Source organism: Betta splendens, chromosome 3 (assembly GCF_900634795.4).
Source record: "Betta splendens chromosome 3, fBetSpl5.4, whole genome shotgun sequence".
NCBI classification, from domain to species: Eukaryota; Metazoa; Chordata; class Actinopteri; order Anabantiformes; family Osphronemidae; genus Betta; species Betta splendens.
Window position 1 is genome coordinate 12,489,415 of NC_040883.2, and position 8,237 is coordinate 12,497,651.

The following is an 8,237-nucleotide window of genomic DNA, read 5'->3' on the forward strand; positions in this document are numbered from 1 at the left end:
GTTTATGTAAGAAGTGTGGGATTTGACTGATATTACTGGTAACCAGCAGCACGAAGAACTGGAACCACCCAACATGACGTACGTGTGTGTGTGTGTGTGTGTGTGTGTAATCAAAGTTTGTCACTGGCTGAAACTTCCTTCCTTATCTGTTCAGTTTATGTCGTGCAATAAAAAGGTGCAAAGATCATTTACACTGACACACACACACACACACACACACACACTCACACACACACACACAGTATCGTCTGATAATTAACTCTGTACCGAGTCATTGTTTTCCCTGGAATTTTTTATTATAAGGAATTTATTTATATGGATGATGAAGTTTCCCAGGGAGCGATGTGTAACAAGGTGTTGGAGTTGTGTACCTGCATGAACACACACTACAACACAAACCAGTGTTGCATTAACATGGAGCAAGTGTTTTGTCCTTTAGTTGTCGTGCTGAGGGTGCGGTGGTGCCGGTGTCTGTGGATGAACGTTATGTGTGAGTCAGCCGCATGTCCAGCTGCTGGGCACTGACTCAAAGGGCAGGTTGGTCTTTATCTTTATTGTATTTTAATCTATTTCCTGTTTTGCAATCAATGTAAACAAGTAAATTTGCTTTGCATTTCAGTATTTCTCACTTTTTCACCAACACCTGGAAAAACCACAGCGTTTCAATCGGCTGCTTTAGCGTTCCAGTTGCAGGTTTGGTGTGAATGCTGCCACTGGGTGTCAGTAACGGCCTTTGATTTCTGCCTGCGCTCGAGCGTATTTGTGTGTAATGTGGAGTTTTTGTCCAACACATGAGCTTAAATTTGCTGTGCATTAACAGAAGCCTGCGTGTTAATGAACCTGTGCGTTGCGTGTGTGCGCGCGTGTGTGTGTGTGTTCACATTCGTGTCTCTGGGCTCAGAAGATTCTGTCAGGTTGTGGACTCTCATTAAGATTCGTTGCCGGTGCATAATAAGCCGGCCATATGGTCAGGACAGTGCCGGTGTCTTCCCCTCCTTCAGATGAGCCTGAAAACAGTAACACAGTAACGACACAACCGGGGGGGCGAGACCGCGGAGAGAGCGAGAGCGAGAGAGCAGATTCTGCCGGTTTAATCTGGATAATCTGCAGGTTGAAATGTTCAAGGAACGATGTGCGAGGGAGCGTGTCTGTGGGACCGAATCAGGGATGTTCACATCACAGCCTTATTGTCACCGAGGGCATCGTTACTGCTCTTCACAGCTGAGGCCTCTGCAGAAAGGTCAGCGGCCAGGTGCCCGACCCCGGCCCGGTTCTGGACACGCGCCGACCCGCTGAGTGCAAGCCTGGAATCAGCGGCCATGGGGGCCGCGTTAGAATCACTACCTGCTGCGGAGAGAGACTATGAGTCACCGCCCGTCCGAGGCTGAGGCCACGAGAGTGAAGCGAGAGCTGAGCGGAAGCGCCTCCAGAGTTCATGGCCGGTTTTTATTTAGAATGTTGGGAATCGCTGGTGAGTTTGTGTTGGGATCCAGAAGAAACACAGAGGTTTAGAAAGTAATGCACGTGGTTGATGCAACTATATAGATCTACATTTGAGGCGATGAAACAGGCCGAGTCCTTTTGAGTAAACGTCCGGACCTGTCAGACTCATGTTCCAGAACGTAGCTCCAAAGCCAAACGAGGCCCAGGACACGCTGCCTTTAGACGAGACCAAGCCTTTCATCTGCCATGGCTTGACTCCACTCGAATTGACACTCGTTAGACCTGAAATGCATGGGAGTCCCAAATATAGGCGAGAACCTGGCAGGATGCAGCTGGAGCAAACCCAGTAATAAAACGCTGCTGTGAAATCCTCCCAGCCGAGGCTACGCAACGTGTCGCAGGCCTGAAATCCGTGTGTCGAGATTTTGGTTGAACCAAATGCCGCCGTCAGCAGCACCGTTCTCTGCATTGTCCACTGACCAGTGACCGCCGTCTATTGTCTGCGTCTTAATATCCTGCCAGGGGTCGTGGGGCGTCATTATGTGCTGGGCAGTCTGTCACTGGGGCTGAAGATGAATATTATAAAACGATTCCACCAGCATGTGGTCTCTATCGATGCTGAGAGTTTGTGAGGCCGTGCGAATTCATTGTTTTCACTTTTACAGAATCTCATGAAATTATGAGATGCACTTTTGAAACTGACCTGAGGTTCCACTTCTAGTTTTCTGGCTCGTGGTGGACCTTTTATGTGGTCCCGTTGCCAAGATGTAAAATGCTGACTGTCTGTGGGCTCATCCCCACGGCCTCGGATGCGTCCGTCGCCTAAATCCCACAGATACAGACTTTCATATTCAGGACAAAAATAACAGGAGCCAGCTTTTTCCAGAGAGAGAGACCAAGAATCAGCTGCTCGTCACAAATCCGACCACAGCAGGAAACTGAGCTCCTTCAACAATTTAGACAACCTCTCTAATTGTTATGAAGAAATCTGTTGGCGTCTTTGTAAATGTAAAATGCAGCTTGTGCAGAGGATCCTGCAGTTGCAGCATCTGTCCACCCGCTCCGTGTTTTCCTCCTCCTCTCATTTCCTCCCACCTCCACTGTTGACGGCAGATGGCTTCTCCGTCCCAGTGTCTCCTAGTGCTGCTCCTCTGGGATTTGCTGGGTCCGTTATCTTCTACTACTCGACCTTTATGGGATTTGGTGCCAGATATTGTAAAGAATCGAGCTGAACTGAAAACCTGTTGAGACTAATGTTAAGTGTATTTGCGGGGCGCTTTCTGGCGCTGCCGCGGCCTCAACGCCGCCCGGGAACTGCAGGTTTAGTGGTTCCACGTCAGACCCCTTGCACTTGGCCGACGTGTCCTTGAGCAAGACACCGGGTCCGGGCGGACAGATCGATAGCGTCACACTCTTTAGGCCGATGAGCTACTGTACATTTGCACCTCGTTATTGACGCCAGACGCGCCGCGGACGTCGGAGCTGGCAGTAAATTTTGTCCGACGGTTTCGGAGTCACCTTGAGCGGCGCGAGGCCTCGGCTGCTTTGATTGCACTGATTTAAAGCTGTGCTAATTTGGGCACCGGTCGTCAGCATTCGTTCAGACCGTCGTCTTTACAGGATACAGAATAGAACACATTTTGACTACAACTTGTTTAAATTTTGGTCTATAATATAAATCCGAATTTATAAGTACATTTTCAATGTCTTTGTTTTAGCCCTACAAATTAGTGACCAACAGACCAACATCCACATCCAACTTCTGTTTCCTGTCTCAGCCCGGTCACGTGACCTGCAGCTCCGCATAGAGCCCGTTAACACACTGGCTGTGAAGCGACGGGACTCGTGGACGTAGCGACCGAGCCGCCGCCACGGCTTCGTGAGGGACTTCATGCGGTGCAGCGCGTGCAGCTGGTGAACTCCTATCAACTCGCGCACACGACTCCGCTCTGCTTCCGCCTGCGCTGACGGTCATTTGCAAGTCTATCAAGTCGCAAAAGCGACAAGCGCTGCACTCCGTTCTTCTCCGGGTAGAATCGCATTAAAATCCCGCCGGTGTCCTGCAGAGAGAGAGCTGCCGGAGACGAGGGCGTGCGCACGTGCGCGCATCAGCTGTAATGAAGGCGCGGGAGCCAGGTGGCGTCGGTTGCTTTGTTGTGCCTCGCTTCGCCGTCGACTCACCTCTGTTTTCTGTCTCTGCCAGATCTGTCAAGTTTGTGTTCGCAGCACGTGGAAATGAAGTGTCACGCACTTTTTGAAACTCCGGATGACTGGTATCATTACGGTCTGCACTGATCGGATGCTCCCCCTTAATCTTCTAGTTTGGGATGCTGCGTTTCATTTGCACAAACAACAACTGATAAAACCAAGTTTTCATTATTATGGTTTTCAGAAGTCCACATGATGTCGGCCGTAGTTTTGGTCCTAACTCTGGTTGTGTGACATCAATGATCTGATACATGTACCATGAACAAGAGGCTGTAGATCAAGGTTTTGTGATACTTTAGCCAAGAAGATGTAGCGCAGGTAATTAAATCTTCATGTAGTGATTTTTTATTTTTTTGAGGAAACGTGCAGTGTGTTTGTAAAATATAGATTTGTAATTATTATAATAGGAATATTGCCCGGTTGGGTTCACAGCAGTGAGTGAGTCAGAAACATGGGGCTTCATTCCTGTAAAAAATACACAGACACGGTTCGAAGCATCATTTTCAGGAGCCCGGGTTACACAACCATCACATAAATCACCGGCGCCCTCAGTCAACGCGCTGTGATTGTGACTGATTTCCTGATGCACAAGAATTACCAGAGAAACGAATTGTCACTTTCCCCCTGAAGGTTCTGTTTAAAACCCCGGCCGAGAATAACAACCCTGCTTGTTTTCAATCCATCCCAGCATTCGATGCTCGGACTGAAAACATGTTGATCAGGAATGTCAAAAGTTAGAGAGTCTAATAATAAACTACTTGCGTCTGTAGTTTTGTTTCTGGCTATTCTCAGTCTTATTAAAAAGAAACTGAAGTGAATGACAGCGTTCAAATTACACGAGCCATCGCTGATTACAGGATTATTCCACTGTGGGAAATCTGCGGCCGGAGGAAATGATTGGAATATTCAATGAAAATACATGAGAACTCTCTTGGGGGCAGATTGTGAGAATTGCTCAGATGCAGATTCGACCCCAGACCGTTGCATGTTCAACATATGGCTTAAAAGAGCAGAATTCTAGGTATGTTTTGTGCTTGTAATCGCAAATGTGCTTTTTGTGTTCATTGGGCTTATAATGGTGCTTGGTCTAATACAAAGTTGACTTTGACAAACCTCTAATTTATTATAGATCCTTTTATCGACGTAGGCACAATTGTAGGAGGTGTGAACCTAATGATCTGCCTGCAGGAGCCGAATGCTCTGTTCAAAGAGTCCTTTATGATGTCGGTCAGAGTGTTTTGGTCACTACTACATATGAATAGGTTTGCAGAGCTGCTCTGCAGTAAGGAGCCATGTAGCCTCTTTTTAAAATACTGCCTGCAAAGACGTTTAAAGAGCCAACTTTCCCAATGTGTTTGTTTAATTCATGCCGTTTTCACTGAGAGGCAAAGCTGTGTCTGTCTGCACATATGTCGCTCAGCTTATGGGGCTCACGGCGACACTGGGTGGAAACGAGGGATCGAGGCTATTTAATGCACATGTGTTGCAGAGTTAGGAGGAGTGTGTTTACATATAGGCCTCGTAGCAGCTGCTGGAGGAGGTGGTTGCTGTTCCCACTTCTGTTTACCTACATAAGGATGATGGAATATTAAAGCCACTCTCAGCATAATGATTAAATGCAATTAAGAAAATTAACATTTTCTCTGGCCCCGTATTGATTGTATGAATTAAAAGGCAGTTGAAAGACGTTCTGATGATTTGAATTAATGGATGCGCTCACCTTTTACTACTTGAACTACTATTCAGAGGAACATTTTCTATTTTCTATTACCCACTCGGGTAAAGAAGAGAAACAAATCCAGTCATGGCCACATGTCTGTCACACATGATGGACGGACAAAAGCCACATTCACACACGGTGCCTTGTGCAGTTCAGCTGCATTAACCTGCGTGTTTGCAAGACTTTAGGAAACACAAGCACCCAGAAAAAGGCTGTGGTGCCCAGGAGCAATGTTGGATTTAAAAAATGGTGCTCTCAAATTTTTAATATTCCACTTGGGGTTTGCTTTAGAAAACCAAGCTAACTCGGCAGTGAATTAACAAAAGCAGGGATAAGGAAATGGATGGTTGGATGACAGAACAATGATGAGCACACAGTGAATCCAGTCAGGGTGGACAGGAGCAGAGAGGAATGAAAAACAGTGTGTGGTAAGCAGGGAGATAAATAGACTGACAGACGACAGAGAGAGAGGGAGATAATGAGGCAGGGAGAGAGAGAGATGAGCGAGAGGAGTTTTTCCAGAAAACATCAAGTGGGAAAATTAAAACGCAAGAATTGAAAGGATAAAGTGAGAGGAGGAGGAATTAGGAGCAGGTGATAAGAAATGGACAAGAGGACTAATTGAAAGCAAGCGAGGAAGAAAAAAGTACGGACGGGTTAGTGGAAAAGGTGTTTGAGAGACAAAGCGGGGGTGTGCGAGAGGGAGATAGGCTCGGAAAAACAAATTAAGGAGGGCAAAAAGGAATTTGATGCTGAATGAGTGACTGAGTGAAAAAGTAAAATCAGATGAAAAGGCCTCTCCTGCTCATCCGGGCTGAAAGTTGGATCACAGCTTACAAGCTTGGGGCTTCAGATGTGTTTTTCATTAGGCAGTGATACAGGGCACGCGCATCGCACCATATGTTCCTATTGTTGTGAGGGGTAATTACGTTGTGTGCATCCAAATCCACATCACTCTTGGCCTAAATTGCAGGAGCATATACTGTTAATGCTGCTGAAGAGCGTAGACTCTAGCCGTGCAGTTAGAGAATGAATAAGTTCATGCTCGGCTGCAGCTTTAATTGTTGTTGACCCCCTTTTTGTCACATACTTTCTTGCAGTCACCTGATATGAGACTTGCATTCATAAACGATCTCATCTGTCATAACGATTCTTACAGCAACGCTCAATGGGCTGTCAAGGAATGATGTATAGGATGGGGCACAGGTTCGCTATACAAAGGCTGCTGGACACAACGGCTACACAATAGGGTCGATGGGGAGACCAAAGGCCCAGATGTCCACTCTTAGCAACGCACAACATCTGTGCAATAACCTGCAGGCTGACGGCTTCCAGAGCTCTGAGCTTATGGAAATTAGATTTCAGCAGTTTACAGTGTGATCCTAATCAACTGCAGTATAAACTTTATACAGACTTACTGTAATTCAACTGCAGCTCATTTTGCCCAATATTAAATTAGAGATTTATACAATCAAAACATGTAAAATGTTGGCACTAAATGTGAATTTTGGAACTAAATTGCTAAGATGCAGCAGCTTAGTGCATGTATTTCAACATGAGGTTTCCCCGGGGCTCGTCCTTGACTTGCACTGAGCAGGACCCAGACACACCTGTGAGTTACATAGGCCTACTGTATAAGAAGCTGTGATTGGGGGAACTTCATCATCACCTGGTCTACATTCATTAGAGATAAAGCAGTCAGCAAGTCATCAACCCCCTGTGACTTCTCTCAGGCCTGTTGGAAAACCAGGATGAGAGATGTCTGGAACCACTCGGTACCTGCAGTGGCCTTTAGTGTACGGCACAATGGGCTGCACTGACAGCTTTGGGTTCTGCTGAGGACAAATAATTTGATGATCTCCATCAGTTTAAAGACACTAAAACGCTACGCAGCAGTTTATTATATCAGCAGAGATCTTAAACTAATTTGATTTCAGACAGCAATCGAATTACCCCTGTGTCAGTTTCAGCTCCATAGATGTCAGTCATTTCTGCTCATGTTAGTATTTTGTGCTATAAACACACAAAATGTTCAGCACCTTTAACTTTTACCTTGTGAGCATTTATTCTACGTGGGGGAGACAGTGGTAAAATTAGCACCATAAGAATCCAAAGATCATCTGAATTCATTTAGCCTCTCAGTCTTTACTGTAGAGGAGGATGTTTATGTTTCAAAGCCGCCACCTGTATCTGTTCACTCTGTTTTGTGGACTAGTTGAGCTGTTGTCTGCTAACTGTCTGTTACGGTGTAATTCAATCTGGGTGCTGTCCAATTACAGTAACGTGTAATCGGATTTCCCTCGCAATAAGACATGATTTGATTACGCTTGGGGAGTCCTGGAACTTATTATTACAGTAATGCAACACCTGGAAAGCTTCTGCTGTGGGTATTAGTGTGTCGGGCTGAGGAGACGGGGGTGGGGGGTGCAGCTTCCTGTACCTGTGGAAGAAAACTTGATTAATTTCATTGGACCTGACCCCCCCTCAAACAAATCCAATAGAACTGACTGCTTGCTGCTTAAACAGCAGTCCCAGCGGTGTGTGTGTGTGTGTGTGTGTGTGTGTGTGTGTGTGTGTGTGTGTGTGTGTGTGTGTGTGTGTGTGTGTATCTGTGTGTATCTGTGTGCGTCTGTGTGTGTGTGTGTGGGTGGGTGTATTCAGTTAGTAGCCAATAGGTCAAAGCTGAGGTGAAGGTGACTTAGTGAATCAAAACAAGCTAATTAGCTGCTAACCTAATTAGCTTGTCTAACAAAACAGGTAGAAAAAAAAGAAGGGGGAAGCACCATTCGCCCCTCTACCCCTCTCCATCCCTCTCTCCTCCCATTCCTTAATGAAATATGTGTCTCCTCTCTCTCCTTTCTTCTGC